This window comes from Doryrhamphus excisus, linkage group LG20 (assembly GCF_037039965.1).
Source record: "Doryrhamphus excisus strain RoL-2023G ecotype Guam linkage group LG20, RoL_Dexc_Guam_v1.1, whole genome shotgun sequence".
Classification (NCBI taxonomy): domain Eukaryota; kingdom Metazoa; phylum Chordata; class Actinopteri; order Syngnathiformes; family Syngnathidae; genus Doryrhamphus; species Doryrhamphus excisus.
This window is the reverse complement of record NC_136376.1, coordinates 16032368-16051106: the sequence shown is the minus strand read 5'-3', so window position 1 is coordinate 16051106 and position 18739 is coordinate 16032368. Positions and strand designations below refer to the sequence as shown.

Below are 18739 nucleotides of genomic sequence, written 5' to 3'. Positions count from 1 at the left end.
CCTTTAAGGCTGGCCCTTTAAGGCTGGCCCTTTAAGCTGGCCCCTTAAGGCTGGCCCTTTAAGCTGGCCCTCTAAGGCTGGCCCTTTAAGCTGGCCCTCTAAGGCTGGCCCTCTAAGGCTGGCCCTTTAAGGCTTGCCCTTTAAGGCTGGCCCTCTAAGGCTGGCCCTTTAAGCTGGCCCTATAAGGCTGACCCTCTAAGGCTGGCCCTTTAAGCTGGCCCTTTAAGGCTGGCCCTTTAAGCTGGGCCTTTAAGGCTGGCCCTCTAAGGCTGGCCCTTTAAGGCTGGCCCTTTAAGCTGGGCCTTTAAGGCTGGCCCTCTAAGGCTGGCCCTTTAAGGCTGGCCCTCTAAGGCTGGCCCTTTCAGGCCAGAAACATGTAGCAACATGTCAGTCCACTTTACAAAATTTACCGGTAAATAATCCAACACTTATACATCCAATTCAAGATGGCCATCCTTCATAGTTGCAGTAAAAGTTCACTATTGGCATTCATCCCACTCTACTGTCTAGCAATGTGTTTAGCAGTTGAAATATGCATGTGCTGGAAATGGTGTGTTCCTAACGTCCGAGTGTACTCGGAAGATGAAAACTTGAGCTTCGTTGTCCTTCACATTGTCCCGGAACACATTGGGAGCGTTGTCTCCGTCAAAGGCAATATTAGCGACATCTGGTGGAAGAAGGAAGGCAAAGCAATCTCGCTACAACGAGTGAAAGACAGATCGCCATTACAAACAAAAATGCTTTAATTAGTTCATGTCATTAACAGTTCAATTGCTTGGTGGTCATTATATGCACAAGTTAGCGCCAAAATAACCAGTCCGTTTCAATGCGCGCTGTGACGTAAGATGCTCATGACGTCAGCGGTCACGTGATGAAATGGTCACCATTTGGAAGCAGTGTGACTCAGGAAGACTTGACACACTTCGAGGCTTCGGGCTCATTTCACCATCTCTACTAAAAACAAATAGTTGATGGAAAAGCAGAAATCATGAAAATAATGCGTGTAACATCTATTCGCCTTCTTACAGTGTGCATGTTCATCGTTTCGTCGCATGCTTGAGCTTCATGGCCAATTTTTACACGGATTTACGCACCACATTTCCCAAAACGGTGGAAACTTTGGGTCTTGGGAGTTAACTCGGAGTTATGAGGGTGTTAGCGGAGCAATGCTGTCACCTAGTGGCGTTATGGCAGTACTGCAGTGATTTCAAATTGTCACTTTGTTCCAACGATTGAGGGAAGGTTGTCATGTAGCTATGATACCTATTAAGTATCCTCCCTGCTGCGTTAGGAACCTTGGGGGCTGGTCTACAATTGGGTGTGGAGGGGGTGAGGGGTTTCCTTGGGGCTACTCCTTTGCCCTCGGCATGGTTCTGGCTCGGTCACCCTTCTATTTTAACCGCACTAGATACAGGCACGGGACCCACCATAGCCCAGCTGTCCTCCACCTTGAACTACTTGACCAACCCATATATTCATACCGTATATAAACCACATAGAGGCCAGCCCTTTGGAGTGGGTCTCTTTAGTTGACTTATTTTTTATTGCATAATATACACAATGCCATTTCATCACACACATGGGTGAGGCGGGCTTGGCTGGGGTTCCAAGCAGCAATTGAAGACAAGGACAATCCTCCATGTCCAAAGCAGGGATGTCAGAGAGCGGGCGGCAGCAAAGATACGTCCAACAGTTGAGAGTCAGTGAAAGGGCTGCTGGAGTACACGACATCCTCGTCTGAGTTTGCAGCAGAGTCGTACAGCATGGGGTCCACGTCGAGATCCAAATGAGTCTCTAGGATGTCATCGCTCAGTCCTGAACCAACCACAAGAAAGACAGAGGAAGCAAAGTGCACAGTACGGGTCAAAGGTCACAACAACTAACCTTACATGAGACGTCAACACACGTTTGTCTCCATGAAGGTACAGTGCATCCGGAAAGTATTCACAGCGCTTCACTTTTTCTACATTTTGTCATGTTACATTCATGTTTTGAATATATTAAAAATAGAAAACCAAAAAAATCACATTTACATAAGTATTCACAGATCTTTCTACAGCTCAATTGGAGTCCACCTGCAGTAAATTCAGTTGATTGGACATGATTTGGAAATACAATAACTGTCTATATAAGGTCCCACAGTTGACTGTGCATGTCAGAGCACAAACGCCAAGCATGAAGTCAAAAGAACTGTCTGTAGACCTGCGAGACAGGATTGTCTTGAGGCACAAATCTGGGGAAGGATACAGAAACATTTCTGCTGCTTTGAAGGTCCCAATGAGCACAGTGGCCCCCATTATTCAACTAGTCAGGATAGAAGGAAAAATGAATGCAGCAATATATAGAGATATCCTGGATGAAAATATTGTGGGACCTTATATAGACAGTTATTATATTTTCCAAATCATGTCCAATCAACTGAATTTACTGCAGGTGGACTCCAATTACGCTGTAGAAAGATCTCAAGGATGATCAGTGGAAAAAAGATGCACCTGAGCTCAATTTTGAGCTTCATGGCAAAGGCTGTGACTACTTATGTAAATGTGATTTTTTGTTTTCTATTTTTAATAAATTCAAAAAAGTAAAAAAAAAACTTTTTCACATTGTCATAATGGAGTATTTTGAGGTAAGAGATTAAATTAATACAATTGGGAATGAGGCTGTAACTTGACAAAATGTGGAAAAAGTGAAGCGCTGTGAATACTTTCCGGATGTACTGTATGTGCCCTGGGATTGGCTGGCCACCGGTCCAGGGTGTACCCCGCCTCTCGCCCCAAATCAGGCTCCAGCATACCCCCACCCTAGTGAGGATAAGAGACATAGAAAATGAATGAATAACTAAACCATGTTGGTGTCATTCAACAGCTGTACTGTAATCTTACCTTGTCTAAGCTGTTGGGACCAAATTCTTGAGCGTCAACATCCTTCAGTATTCTGTTAAATGGATGGAGAATGCTGCACATGTAATTCATGTGGCAGCCAGAATATCTGTATTCATTAGTGCAGTCCAAAAAAGGAAAAGCAAGGCGATGGGGGCAGAAGGCATACCATGGAGCAGTCCAGAGACAAAAGAACTCCCAAAAACAGCTGGAGGAGGTCGCGGTCCACTGGGCAGTACACTGAAAAAAAATTTGGAGTGCCATTTACTTGAGAAAAGCTAGGTAACAATTTGCACGCACAATTCCCAAGCAACTTTTCCTTGGGAAATACTCTGGTCAAATTTACTTTTTTTGAATGAAAAAGGTACTCTTTGCTAGTAAATTTGACCCCAAACTACCTTTGAATCTACTTCAAAATCCATATAAATGTACTCGCTTTTCAGGATTGTTTAACTAGTTTTCCCTGACTTTATTTGAATATGATTGTGTAGTATTTTTTAAGATGGCCTTCTTTGAATGAAATGATCTTAACACATCTTCTACAAAACATTATTTCAAACCAGAACAGCTTCACTGCATTTGTACTAAAGCTGTATTTACTTCCAGATGACGGTGCACAAAAACGCAACACAGCCACAGGTTGAGGTACCTGTGAAATTAATTCAACATTTCATAACTAAACCAAAGACCTGGGATTTATTCCCTTAATTGGGAATCGTATTATTAGAATGATTATTTTTTGACTTCCACTTTCCTCATGCAGGTATGGACTTCCCACACTAGTGTGCCAGTCGCCTCCTTCTGGACTTTTGGTGTCTACTATACACTCAGTTGGAGTCCACCTGCAGTAAATTCAGTTGATTGGACATGATTTGGAAATATAATAACCTTTTTCACATTGTCATAATGGAGTATTTTGAGCTAAGAGATTAAATTAATACAATTGGGAATGAGGCTGTAACTTGACAAAATGTGGAAAAAGTGAAGCGCTGTGAATACTTTCCGGATGCGCTGTATGTGCCCTGGGATTGGCTGGCCACCGGTCCAGGGTGTACCCCGCCTCTCGCCCCAAATCAGGCTCCAGCATACCCCCACCCTAGTGAGGATAAGAGACATAGAAAATGAATGAATAACTAAACCATGTTGGTGTCATTCAACAGCTGTACTGTAATCTTACCTTGTCTAAGCTGTTGGGACCAAATTCTTGAGCGTCAACATCCTTCAGTATTCTGTTAAATGGATGGTCAAATTTATATCTGGCCCTAACGAGCCCTAGCCAGCCCTAAAGAGCCCTGGCCCCAACTCGCCCTAGCCAGCCCTGGCCCCAACTCGCCCTAGCCCCAACTCGCCCTAGCCAGCCCTGGCCCCAACTCGCCCTAACTCGCCCTAGCCAGCCCTAAAGAGCCCTGGCCCCAACTCGCCCTAGCCAGCCCTAACTCGGCCCTAAAACCCTCCTCCAACCATAGCCCTAAAACCCTAACCCAAACATTCAAACGAGATCTATGTTGACTACTTACCCAACGGCGCAGCGCAGACTACTCATGTTTCCTTCGGTTAGCTGGTCCGTTGATACCACCATTCTCTGCCAGTCTGTCTTCTTCCTCTTTTGTTTCAACGCTCCAAGGCGTATTACTGCCCTCCACAGGTTGGGCACAAGTGTAAGAAGGCTGGGGGGGCTGGGGCGAGGGAGTGGGGGGCTGGGGTGTGGGACGGGGGAGGCTGGGCCTAAATGTAGAAGGCTGGGGGGCTCGGGGACTGGGGTGTGGAAGGCTGGGCCCAAATGAGGAAGGCAGGGGGTGAGGGAGGGGGGAGGCTGCTATTTCTACTTGCTATGTACTGCCAACTAGGGGTCACTTTAAAGTAATGCTATTCTACTCGGTAAATACCACCATCTCGTGGTCACTTTAATGGACTGCTGCTTCCAACAATGCAATCTCAATGGGCGACGTTTTTCGCCAGTAACTCCCCAACGAAAGGTCGTATAAACATAGAACCGACTTCTGCCTACACAAATTCAGCTGCAAGCTTTCCGTTGAGACCCCCAAGCCAAACAAACTTGGGTGCCCTCATTCCATCCCAAGACCTGCAAAACATCCTTACCGCCAAAGGACAAAACCCCTGAGACTCCAGCGCTACCCCCTGGGTCAGCACCCAGCGCAAACGCACGAGGAAAGAGAAAAACCTTGACCAAGGTCAGCCACCGGGAGAGGAATCCGGCGATTACGGTGACCAGCTGTCCCTGCTCTTGGATCTGATGGCGCGAGGGGAATCGGTTCCCCCCACTCCCCCACCAACCCGGGCCACAGAGGCCCTTCGGCGTTGGGAGTCAGAATTCGCTTTCTGTTGAGAACCCTAAGAAATTGAAAAATAGAATCCAGGAATATGAACCTGTAAAACCTGTAAAACCTCATCCCAAGACCTGCAAAACATGCTTACCGCCGAAGGACAAAACCCCTGAGACTCCAGCGCTACCGCACGAGTAAAGAGAAAAACCTCGACCAAGGTCAGCCACCGGGAGAGGAATCCGACCATTACGGTGACCAGCTGTCCCTGCTCTTGGATCTGATGGCGCGAGGGGAATTGGTTCCCCCCACTCCCCCACCAACCCGGGCCACAGAGGCCCTTCGGCGTTGGGAGTCAGAATTCGCTTTCCGTTGAGAACCCTAAGAAAGTGAAACCTGTGAAACCTGTGAAACCTGTGAAAACCTGTGAAAACCTGTGAAAACCTGTGAAAACCTGTGAAAACCTGTGAAAACCTGTGAAAACCTGTGAAAACCTGTGAAAACCTGTGAAAACCTGTGAAAACCTGTAAAACCTGTAAATCCTTATCCCAAGACCTGCAAAACATCCTTACCGCCGAAGGACAAAACCCCTGAGACTCCAGCGCTACCGCACGAGTAAAGAGAAAAACCTCGACCAAGGTCAGCCACCGGGAGAGGAATCCGACGATTACGGTGACCAGCTGTCCCTGCTCTTGGATCTGATGGCGCGAGGGGAATCGGTTCCCCCCACTCCCCCACCAACCCAGGCCACAGAGGCCCTTCGGCGTTGGGAGTCAGAATTCGCTTTCCGTTGAGAACCCTAGAGAAATTGAAAAATAGAATCCAGGAATATGAACCTGTAAAACCACCCGCACAAAACGAAGATCCGCCACCGACAAACCCTGACATCCAAGGATTGGAACAAGATTTGGAGGAACCCTCCACCTCTGGGAACCCTCCACCTCTGGGACGCCGGAAGGCCATCCATCCCAACCACTTCTCTTCGTTCTCGGCTCGATCCAACAGTTGCCGGGGCCTGCCTGGATGCCGGTATCCAAACAGAACCAGAGGTATCCTCATCCCAAGACCTGCAAGACCTGCAAAACATCCTTACCGCCGAAGGACAAAACCCCTGAGACTCCAGCGCTACCCCCTGGGTCAGCACCCAGCGCAAACGCACGAGGAAAGAGAAAAACCTCGACCAAGGTCAGCCACCGGGAGAGGAATCCGACGATTACGGTGACCAGCTGTCCCTGCTCTTGGATCAGATGGCGCGAGGGGAATCGGTTACCCCCCGGTCCCCTACCAACTCGGACCACATAGGCCCTTTGCTGTTGGGAGTCAGAATTTGCTTGACGACGCCCCACTACTTACGCCACCAAGGGAGTCACCTGCGGAAAAAGGCCAATGGGAAGATATACTGGCGGACATCAGCTTCGACAGTTCTATGTCCGGCTCAATCGGCGGGAGCCAAAAGCAACTGGTCCAGCGTCATCGGCACACCACCAGGAAAATGGTTGATTGGCAACTTGCCGTGCGGAAGAGATTCGTCATCCTGGGAGATTCCAGTTTCCACCAAATGACTTCCCAGACCTGCAGGTGGACAGCTTTCCGGGGGACACCTTCAGGAATGCCAAGGATCTTCTTGCCAACGCAATCGTTCCCACAAAGGTGGAAAAACTGGTGTTGTCCTTCGGGATCAACAGAAGAACCTGGAAGCACAAACACCCCACCTTTGCTAACTTGTGACTATTGTCAGGAGAAGACAGCATGAACATTTCAGTGCATCCTAACCCTTCCATTGGTTAAGACGGGGAGAAGAACCCAGAGTTGAAGCTGCAGATACTGTTTTTGCCCCACAGGCCTGGTGTGAGTGGAGAGCGCTAGCAAGGCTGGCCTTCATCCAGCCTGTAGAAGACAGCACAAACACTTCAGTTCATCCTAACCCCTGACTCCAACCCCGGACCCTAACCCTGGTTGTCAACGGGGGATCATCACTTGTGGTTAATACAAAAATATATATAATTATATTATATATTTATAGATATATAAATACAAAAATAGGGGTCACTGTAATCTACTGCTGTTTCTACTTGGTATGTACCGCCAACTAGTGGTCATCATGCACGTCACATGGCCTACTACAATTTGAGCTTGCAAGTGCAGTAATATCAGAACTGAAAATGACAGATGAGCACAAACTGACAACATGTACATTGTGCAAATGTGGCAAACTAATACATTTCAATGACTCGCGTGGCAAAGAACACTTTCTGGCAGTGTGATCTGGACAATTCTAAATGGGACAGGAAGACAATGGTTGAGAGAAGTTAACAAGGGACACTTCCTATAATTATTGTTTTTGCACAGGTAAATGCTTTGTGGTCAACATTCACCCACCAACTGTAAAATACAATTTCAGGTCAAATTCACAATTTTAGCACAAACTATATACTAGCTATGACTGTACAGCCAGCATAGATGTTCAACAATGGGTGACTTTTTCTCTCCTAAGACTCCTAACTCTCTTCTAAGTTATGACATATGCACTCACACACATCAACTGATGAGATGATAATTAAACTCATTGAATCCCTGAAAGCAACACATCAAGCTGTTGAGTAACACTATCATAAACAAGACCAAAAAAAATGTCCCTACTTAAATGACTGGGGTCAATATCTGGCACCATAGTACTACTGCACCTTTGTTTATTTAACTAACTAAACCAGGTTTAACTAACTATAAACGTTAGCTAAACCATTTGTTAGCTAGAAGGTTAGCCAAAACACTTGTTAGCTAGAACATTAGCACAGTTCAAACAGGCACTTTTGCAAATTTACCATTGGCTTAGCTCACAATACGTCTGTGGTAATGTTGGTTTAATACGAGAATATTACATGATAGAGATAAAGACATGCTACTCACCAGTGACGAAAGCGCACTGCTGCCGTCGGCGGGGTTTGAAAGAAATTCAAAATAAAAGCGCGCGCGCTAAAAATGTACAATAACGTCATACCATTTGTCAACAACATTCCAGCACATGAGGAGCAAATTGCCAGCACATGTCAACAACAACAAAATATAATCATTCACAAAAACAGGACTGGGGCTGCTCTTGGATCAGCTCACCTTGTACAGTATCTACAGTTAATGTCTATAGATACCGTGTTATTAGGAAAATATAGCCAGCCGAAAGCATGTTGATTGTGAGTATGCTCAAAGACAATGTCACTAGAAAAGTCTGATGCAAGACTCCCTTGGTGCACTCTACTTTTATGGCGTTCAATGAAGAGTAGACATTTGTGCTAACTCTAGCACCATGTGTTGTGTCTATTTAAAAGTTAAATGATCTGGTTAGATAATTATTTTATATACTATACCTCTGTCTCGTTCTTTTTTAAGTGTGATCTTATGTGACTGAGGAGTACAGACTGAAAATGGTTGCTCAGATGTGCATAAAGGACACTAAAAAGTCACAATTAAGTATGATATCTTGACAGGTGACTACTCAGTGCACCAAGTGTCTGAAATGTGCACATGCAATCATCATGGAGGCATGGGAGGGGGCTCATTTTTGAAAAGTGGTTGTGCTGCAATCTACAGTGTTTAAATAGATGTTCTAGTGGTAAAAAAAAAAGCTGAACAGAACTTACAGTGCCGAGTCACGTTCGTTGCAGCAACCTGAAAACACATACACAAAATATTAGACAGGGCACCACTTTTGAAGTTTAAACCTCTGTCAGAGCTAGCAAAGTACAACAGAACACACCGACATTGCTTCAAACAATATTATGTGTGTTAGCCTGTTAAACTATTCAATCTGCAACATTTTACACACACACACTGAATGTTGAACCTGAATTTGCCAACAAATAGTTTAACGTCTGTCACCCCCTTGTGACAGCTCTTAGTTTTCCTCAGTTCCTCGTTCATGCCCTTGTTTTGTATTTCCTTCCTGTGTTGCTCTGCTGTGTTTTCAGTTGATGTCCATTATCTCCCGCACCTGTTTCTCATTATTTGTGATGCCTATTTGGTTCAGGTGCGCGCTCCTTTCTTTGTTGGGTCATTGATGTTGTTTTCTCTGTTGAACATGCTAGTGCGTTGGTCTGCTGCATAGTATCAACAATAAATGCCTTTTTACCTGCTATTGGGTCCTCATCTCTGCATCCTGGGGTCGTGCCGTAAAGCTCCCAAGCCGGAACGTGACAACCTCTCTGTGCTAACCACAAAAAAGAAAATTAATTATCTAACCAGATCATTTAACTTTGAGACAGACAACATGTGGTGCTAAAGTTAGCTTTCTGCTTGTTTAAAGCATCGGCAGCTTACCGGAGCAAAGGTAGCTTAACACACAGCCAGTGCAATCCTAGCCTCAAGAGGCTGACACTGCACTTCCTGCAAGCCCTCCAAAATGCACGCCAGGTCCTCAACAACCAACCCCGCTGCAAATTAAAACAACCATGGCTGCGGTCACATGATGCACCGTCACCGGTACACGCCCAGTAATTTTATGCCTACCTTTCACATACGCTGCTGATGGCACGACAGACCAGAGCCCGCCACCGGAGCGCGCCAACACAGCCTCGACAGGTGAACAGCAAGGAACAATGAGCGCCCCGGTGACGCCAAGACCCATCAATAACCCTGGCACCGCCTCGCAATCGAGCCCCAACAGCTGATGCCAATTCAGGTGGAAGCGCAACAACGCTCAACCTACCAAAAATGCTGCACATGTAATTCATGTGGCAGCAAGAATATCTGTATTCATTAGTGCAGTTCATTAGTGGAGTGGAGTATTTTGAGGTAAGAGATTAAATTAATACAATTTGGAATGAGGCTGTAACTTGACAAAATGTGGAAAAAGTGAAGCGCTGTGAATACTTTCCGGATGCACTGTATGTGCCCTGGGATTGGCTGGCCACCGGTCCAGGGTGTACCCCGCCTCTCGCCCCAAATCAGGCTCCAGCATACCCCAACCCTAGTGAGGATAAGACATAGAAAAGAGTTTCTACCGGAGTGTCCACCAAACTTGACCTAAGAACCCAATGTAGCATGAAAACCAAATAAGACCTGAGACTAGTGTGCTTGGATATACGCAGCGCTCACTTTTGCATCACATCTGCCTCCCGTTTCTGCTGCTCAGTCGAGCGGTCGGAGTCTTTGGAAGTGAATTTAGCCTCATGATCACCACGAGGACATTTGCTCGGAATCAGCATCTGCAACAATTGCATGTGAAGTCTGGTGCGAGTTAAGACTAGAATGAGAGATCGCCTACCTTGAGTTCAGCTCGAAGAAGAATCTGACTCTCTGGGGAGGCGCCATCCAGATGGAACCACTGATCCAGGACCAGTTCTGGTTCCCGAGAGCAGCTCTCTGATTGGGACGACTAAGGAACCCATGGGCAACGTCCAGCTGTGAGAGAGCTGGAGAAACAAAGTGTAAAGGTAGTAATACAAGTCAAGTTTGTTGATATCACATGGTGGAAATACTAAAAATAATATTGTTAACTTACCTTGACAACAACATTCTCTTCTCTAGGGTCATGAACCAGGAAGCAGAACGCCTCATTCCACTGAGGTGATGTCGTGCGATCACACACCTACAGCAAAGATGGACGTGTTAGTCCCGGATGCCAATACCCTGGTTATTATTTGGCTAGTTGCCACGCTTAGTAGTCTCACAGTAGTTTTGTGGGATGTTTTTCCAAGAAGCATATCCGCTCCCACTTTTGGCTCTTTTCCACTCTTTTCCACCTGTTGACACGCCACATGGGTCATAATAAAACACAGATCATGCCTCCTCAGTACCTCCTCGACTCACTTACTGGTAAACCATCTGCTTGTTCGATGAAGACAAACAAAAGTCCCACAGATGGAACGGCTTTGTTCTGGTAGGACTGCCTGGAGTAGAACTTGAGAATCTGAAGAGAATGGTTCGATATTAGTATTTTTTATAGTTGAATGAAGCATTAGTACGCTTTTTCTTCTTCTGGAAGCACCCCCCTTATCCAGTTGGTCTGCCTCCGAGGCTGTTGGAAGCCATTCCAGGATCAGGTGAACGCGACCTGACTTGACATCACTGAGCGTGTACTGATACACTGATACATAAAACACACACAATCCTTTGAATGCTTGAACAATTCAATGACAATAATATAAGCCGTTTCCATACCTGATCCGTGTACTGAGAATCAATTATGTCCTTCAGTTTGACCTTCAGCCTGCATGTTGAGAAACATGACAATTATTTCAACCACTTGATAATGGAATGGATTTCTTTTCTCTAATTCATGTTTATTTTTATTTATTTACACTGCAATATTTGATATTTATACATATATATTTAATATCATTTGCGTTCTACATGAATGTTCTAAATGATTCCAACCATATCAAATTCTACAACCTGTCTTTAATATACTGTAAGTGTGTGACATAATTTTTCTTGTGAATCGGACAATAAAGTGTAGATAAAGGAGGATGGCGGTGCTCTTCTCAATACTGGCATCGCTGCGCTGGAGGTAGTAAGCAGTATTATCAAGCAGTTGCAGTATGTGACAGTATCGATAATAACAACACTACTAATGTGTACTGGAAGCAGTACCTTCCCATAAAGTCATCCTTCATGTCCATGTCTTTATCAAACACCTCCAGATGTAACCTGATGGAGCAACAAAACTCATCATTTATCATCTGGTACATGTATTCATAATGTGACGAGTTGCTACTTTACTGTGGCCAGCAAGCTTTCTACAAATGGATTAAGGATTAAATATTCTAAAACAAAAGATGCAGATTGGGCATTGATACTTTTATGTTGAAAGAACTCAATTGTACATCAATAACTCCTGTAACCACAAATCTCACTCTCTCAATTTCTGCGGCAGTTTTTCCTTGTGTATGGAAGGCATCAGCTGTCATTCAATATATAAGAACGTAGATCCTTGTCCGTTTCCAATTTCAAACCAATCTTCGACTTGAAAAAAGGTTTTGACACTGTAAAGCATAGAATAACCTAAACCATGTTGGTGTCATTCAACAGCTGTACTGTAATCTTACCTTGTCTAAGCTGTTGGGACCAAATTCTTGAGCGTCAACATCCTTCAGTATTCTGTTAAATGGATGGAGAATGCTGCACATGTAATTCATGTGGCAGCCAGAATATCTGTATTCATTAGTGCAGTCCAAAAAAGGAAAAGCAAGGCGATGGGGGCAGAAGGCATACCATGGAGCAGTCCAGAGACAAAAGAACTCCCAAAAACAGCTGGAGGAGGTCGCGGTCCACTGGGCAGTACACTGAAAAAAAATTTGGAGTGCCATTTACTTGAGAAAAGCTAGGTAACAATTTGCACGCACAATTCCCAAGCAACTTTTCCTTGGGAAATACTCTGGTCAAATTTACTTTTTTTGAATGAAAGAGGTACTCTTTGCTAGTAAATTTGACCCCAAACTACCTTTGAATCTACTTCAAAATCCATATAAATGTACTCGCTTTTCAGGATTGTTTAACTAGTTTTCCCTGACTTTATTTGGAGCAATTTATAAGTAATATTTACATGATTTAAGCTACCACCTACACCACTTTTCTAATATGATTGTGTAGTATTTTTTTTAAGATGGCCTTCTTTGAATGAAATGATCTTAACACATCTTCTACAAAACATTATTTCAAACCAGAACAGCTTCACTGCATTTGTACTAAAGCTGTATTTACTTCCAGATGACGGTGCACAAAAACGCAACACAGCCACAGGTTGAGGTACCTGTGAAATTAATTCAACATTTCATAACTAAACCAAAGACCTGGGATTTATTCCCTTAATTGGGAATCGTATTATTAGAATGATTATTTTTTGACTTCCACTTTCCTCATGCAGGTATGGACTTCCCACACTAGTGTGCCAGTCGCCTCCTTCTGGACTTTTGGTGTCTACTATACACTCAATTGGAGTCCACCTGCAGTAAATTCAGTTGATTGGACATGATTTGGAAATATAATAACCTTTTTCACATTGTCATAATGGAGTATTTTGAGCTAAGAGATTAAATTAATACAATTGGGAATGAGGCTGTAACTTGACAAAATGTGGAAAAAGTGAAGCGCTGTGAATACTTTCCGGATGCGCTGTATGTGCCCTGGGATTGGCTGGCCACCGGTCCAGGGTGTACCCCGCCTCTCGCCCCAAATCAGGCTCCAGCATACCCCCACCCTAGTGAGGATAAGAGACATAGAAAATGAATGAATAACTAAACCATGCTGGTGTCATTCAACAGCTGTACTGTAATCTTACCTTGTCTAAGCTGTTGGGACCAAATTCTTGAGCGTCAACATCCTTCAGTATTCTGTTAAATGGATGGTCAAATTTATATCTGGCCCTAACGAGCCCTAGCCAGCCCTAAAGAGCCCTGGCCCCAACTCGCCCTAGCCAGCCCTGGCCCCAACTCGCCCTAGCCCCAACTCGCCCTAGCCAGCCCTGGCCCCAACTCGCCCTAGCCCCAACTCGCCCTAGCCAGCCCTGGCCCCAACTCGCCCTAACTCGCCCTAGCCAGCCCTAAAGAGCCCTGGCCCCAACTCGCCCTAGCCAGCCCTAACTCGGCCCTAAAACCCTCCTCCAACCATAGCCCTAAAACCCTAACCCAAACATTCAAACGAGATCTATGTTGACTACTTACCCAACGGCGCAGCGCAGACTACTCATGTTTCCTTCGGTTAGCTGGTCCGTTGATACCACCATTCTCTGCCAGTCTGTCTTCTTCCTCTTTTGTTTCAACGCTCCAAGGCGTATTACTGCCCTCCACAGGTTGGGCACAAGTGTAAGAAGGCTGGGGGGGCTGGGGCGAGGGAGTGGGGGGCTGGGGTGTGGGACGGGGGAGGCTGGGCCTAAATGTAGAAGGCTGGGGGGCTCGGGGACTGGGGTGTGGAAGGCTGGGCCCAAATGAGGAAGGCAGGGGGTGAGGGAGGGGGGAGGCTGCTATTTCTACTTGCTATGTACTGCCAACTAGGGGTCACTTTAAAGTAATGCTATTCTACTCGGTAAATACCACCATCTCGTGGTCACTTTAATGGACTGCTGCTTCCAACAATGCAATCTCAATGGGCGACGTTTTTCGCCAGTAACTCCCCAACGAAAGGTCGTATAAACATAGAACCGACTTCTGCCTACACAAATTCAGCTGCAAGCTTTCCGTTGAGACCCCCAAGCCAAACAAACTTGGGTGCCCTCATTCCATCCCAAGACCTGCAAAACATCCTTACCGCCAAAGGACAAAACCCCTGAGACTCCAGCGCTACCCCCTGGGTCAGCACCCAGCGCAAACGCACGAGGAAAGAGAAAAACCTTGACCAAGGTCAGCCACCGGGAGAGGAATCCGGCGATTACGGTGACCAGCTGTCCCTGCTCTTGGATCTGATGGCGCGAGGGGAATCGGTTCCCCCCACTCCCCCACCAACCCGGGCCACAGAGGCCCTTCGGCGTTGGGAGTCAGAATTCGCTTTCTGTTGAGAACCCTAAGAAATTGAAAAATAGAATCCAGGAATATGAACCTGTAAAACCTGTAAAACCTCATCCCAAGACCTGCAAAACATGCTTACCGCCGAAGGACAAAACCCCTGAGACTCCAGCGCTACCGCACGAGTAAAGAGAAAAACCTCGACCAAGGTCAGCCACCGGGAGAGGAATCCGACCATTACGGTGACCAGCTGTCCCTGCTCTTGGATCTGATGGCGCGAGGGGAATTGGTTCCCCCCACTCCCCCACCAACCCGGGCCACAGAGGCCCTTCGGCGTTGGGAGTCAGAATTCGCTTTCCGTTGAGAACCCTAAGAAAGTGAAACCTGTGAAACCTGTGAAACCTGTGAAAACCTGTGAAAACCTGTGAAAACCTGTGAAAACCTGTGAAAACCTGTGAAACCTGTAAAACCTGTAAAACCTGTAAAACCTGTAAATCCTTATCCCAAGACCTGCAAAACATCCTTACCGCCGAAGGACAAAACCCCTGAGACTCCAGCGCTACCGCACGAGTAAAGAGAAAAACCTCGACCAAGGTCAGCCACCGGGAGAGGAATCCGACGATTACGGTGACCAGCTGTCCCTGCTCTTGGATCTGATGGCGCGAGGGGAATCGGTTCCCCCCACTCCCCCACCAACCCAGGCCACAGAGGCCCTTCGGCGTTGGGAGTCAGAATTCGCTTTCCGTTGAGAACCCTAGAGAAATTGAAAAATAGAATCCAGGAATATGAACCTGTAAAACCACCCGCACAAAACGAAGATCCGCCACCGACAAACCCTGACATCCAAGGATTGGAACAAGATTTGGAGGAACCCTCCACCTCTGGGAACCCTCCACCTCTGGGACGCCGGAAGGCCATCCATCCCAACCACTTCTCTTCGTTCTCGGCTCGATCCAACAGTTGCCGGGGCCTGCCTGGATGCCGGTATCCAAACAGAACCAGAGGTATCCTCATCCCAAGACCTGCAAGACCTGCAAAACATCCTTACCGCCGAAGGACAAAACCCCTGAGACTCCAGCGCTACCCCCTGGGTCAGCACCCAGCGCAAACGCACGAGGAAAGAGAAAAACCTCGACCAAGGTCAGCCACCGGGAGAGGAATCCGACGATTACGGTGACCAGCTGTCCCTGCTCTTGGATCAGATGGCGCGAGGGGAATCGGTTACCCCCCGGTCCCCTACCAACTCGGACCACATAGGCCCTTTGCTGTTGGGAGTCAGAATTTGCTTGACGACGCCCCACTACTTACGCCACCAAGGGAGTCACCTGCGGAAAAAGGCCAATGGGAAGATATACTGGCGGACATCAGCTTCGACAGCTCTATGTCCGGCTCAATCGGCGGGAGCCAAAAGCAACTGGTCCAGCGTCATCGGCACACCACCAGGAAAATGGTTGATTGGCAACTTGCCGTGCGGAAGAGATTCGTCATCCTGGGAGATTCCAGTTTCCACCAAATGACTTCCCAGACCTGCAGGTGGACAGCTTTCCGGGGGACACCTTCAGGAATGCCAAGGATCTTCTTGCCAACGCAATCGTTCCCACAAAGGTGGAAAAACTGGTGTTGTCCTTCGGGATCAACAGAAGAACCTGGAAGCACAAACACCCCACCTTTGCTAACTTGTGACTATTGTCAGGAGAAGACAGCATGAACATTTCAGTGCATCCTAACCCTTCCATTGGTTAAGACGGGGAGAAGAACCCAGAGTTGAAGCTGCAGATACTGTTTTTGCCCCACAGGCCTGGTGTGAGTGGAGAGCGCTAGCAAGGCTGGCCTTCATCCAGCCTGTAGAAGACAGCACAAACACTTCAGTTCATCCTAACCCCTGACTCCAACCCCGGACCCTAACCCTGGTTGTCAACGGGGGATCATCACTTGTGGTTAATACAAAAATATATATAATTATATTATATATTTATAGATATATAAATACAAAAATAGGGGTCACTGTAATCTACTGCTGTTTCTACTTGGTATGTACCGCCAACTAGTGGTCATCATGCACGTCACATGGCCTACTACAATTTGAGCTTGCAAGTGCAGTAATATCAGAACTGAAAATGACAGATGAGCACAAACTGACAACATGTACATTGTGCAAATGTGGCAAACTAATACATTTCAATGACTCGCGTGGCAAAGAACACTTTCTGGCAGTGTGATCTGGACAATTCTAAATGGGACAGGAAGACAATGGTTGAGAGAAGTTAACAAGGGACACTTCCTATAATTATTGTTTTTGCACAGGTAAATGCTTTGTGGTCAACATTCACCCACCAACTGTAAAATACAATTTCAGGTCAAATTCACAATTTTAGCACAAACTATATACTAGCTATGACTGTACAGCCAGCATAGATGTTCAACAATGGGTGACTTTTTCTCTCCTAAGACTCCTAACTCTCTTCTAAGTTATGACATATGCACTCACACACATCAACTGATGAGATGATAATTAAACTCATTGAATCCCTGAAAGCAACACATCAAGCTGTTGAGTAACACTATCATAAACAAGACCAAAAAAAATGTCCCTACTTAAATGACTGGGGTCAATATCTGGCACCATAGTACTACTGCACCTTTGTTTATTTAACTAACTAAACCAGGTTTAACTAACTATAAACGTTAGCTAAACCATTTGTTAGCTAGAAGGTTAGCCAAAACACTTGTTAGCTAGAACATTAGCACAGTTCAAACAGGCACTTTTGCAAATTTACCATTGGCTTAGCTCACAATACGTCTGTGGTAATGTTGGTTTAATACGAGAATATTACATGATAGAGATAAAGACATGCTACTCACCAGTGACGAAAGCGCACTGCTGCCGTCGGCGGGGTTTGAAAGAAATTCAAAATAAAAGCGCGCGCGCTAAAAATGTACAATAACGTCATACCATTTGTCAACAACATTCCAGCACATGAGGAGCAAATTGCCAGCACATGTCAACAACAACAAAATATAATCATTCACAAAAACAGGACTGGGGCTGCTCTTGGATCAGCTCACCTTGTACAGTATCTACAGTTAATGTCTATAGATACCGTGTTATTAGGAAAATATAGCCAGCCGAAAGCATGTTGATTGTGAGTATGCTCAAAGACAATGTCACTAGAAAAGTCTGATGCAAGACTCCCTTGGTGCACTCTACTTTTATGGCGTTCAATGAAGAGTAGACATTTGTGCTAACTCTAGCACCATGTGTTGTGTCTATTTAAAAGTTAAATGATCTGGTTAGATAATTATTTTATATACTATACCTCTGTCTCGTTCTTTTTTAAGTGTGATCTTATGTGACTGAGGAGTACAGACTGAAAATGGTTGCTCAGATGTGCATAAAGGACACTAAAAAGTCACAATTAAGTATGATATCTTGACAGGTGACTACTCAGTGCACCAAGTGTCTGAAATGTGCACATGCAATCATCATGGAGGCATGGGAGGGGGCTCATTTTTGAAAAGTGGTTGTGCTGCAATCTACAGTGTTTAAATAGATGTTCTAGTGGTAAAAAAAAAAGCTGAACAGAACTTACAGTGCCGAGTCACGTTCGTTGCAGCAACCTGAAAACACATACACAAAATATTAGACAGGGCACCACTTTTGAAGTTTAAACCTCTGTCAGAGCTAGCAAAGTACAACAGAACACACCGACATTGCTTCAAACAATATTATGTGTGTTAGCCTGTTAAACTATTCAATCTGCAACATTTTACACACACACACTGAATGTTGAACCTGAATTTGCCAACAAATAGTTTAACGTCTGTCACCCCCTTGTGACAGCTCTTAGTTTTCCTCAGTTCCTCGTTCATGCCCTTGTTTTGTATTTCCTTCCTGTGTTGCTCTGCTGTGTTTTCAGTTGATGTCCATTATCTCCCGCACCTGTTTCTCATTATTTGTGATGCCTATTTGGTTCAGGTGCGCGCTCCTTTCTTTGTTGGGTCATTGATGTTGTTTTCTCTGTTGAACATGCTAGTGCGTTGGTCTGCTGCATAGTATCAACAATAAATGCCTTTTTACCTGCTATTGGGTCCTCATCTCTGCATCCTGGGGTCGTGCCGTAAAGCTCCCAAGCCGGAACGTGACAAC

At 45.7% G+C, this 18739-nt stretch overlaps 3 long non-coding RNA genes across 5 annotated transcripts; all 3 read right to left on the bottom strand.

Annotated features, from left to right (window-relative positions):
• Nucleotides 1–4796: 4796 nt before the first annotated feature.
• LOC144894455 (uncharacterized) lies at nt 4797–9353 on the bottom strand. Of its 2 annotated transcripts, none has more exons than XR_013625057.1 (4): nt 9285–9353; nt 6935–8824; nt 5606–6852; nt 4797–5557 (listed from the first exon to the last, which is right to left on the bottom strand). It is a non-coding gene; the product is annotated as an uncharacterized LOC144894455 (long non-coding RNA). The 2 variants fall into 2 exon arrangements; XR_013625058.1 differs by having other exon boundaries at nt 5626–6852.
• Nucleotides 9354–9482: 129 nt separating this feature from the next.
• On the bottom strand, nt 9483–11115 carry LOC144902148 (uncharacterized). 2 transcript variants are annotated; one of them, XR_013630439.1, is made up of 8 exons: nt 10968–11115; nt 10825–10896; nt 10656–10742; nt 10419–10566; nt 10250–10359; nt 9967–10121; nt 9662–9868; nt 9483–9585 (listed from the first exon to the last, which is right to left on the bottom strand). It is a non-coding gene; the product is annotated as an uncharacterized LOC144902148 (long non-coding RNA). The 2 variants fall into 2 exon arrangements; XR_013630438.1 differs by lacking the exons at nt 9483–9585; nt 9662–9868; nt 9967–10121 and having other exon boundaries at nt 10213–10359.
• A 4022-nt stretch (nt 11116–15137) lies between these two features.
• Nucleotides 15138–18739, bottom strand: LOC144894459 (uncharacterized). Its single transcript, XR_013625068.1, has 3 exons — nt 18671–18739; nt 16321–18210; nt 15138–16238 (listed from the first exon to the last, which is right to left on the bottom strand). It is a non-coding gene; the product is annotated as an uncharacterized LOC144894459 (long non-coding RNA).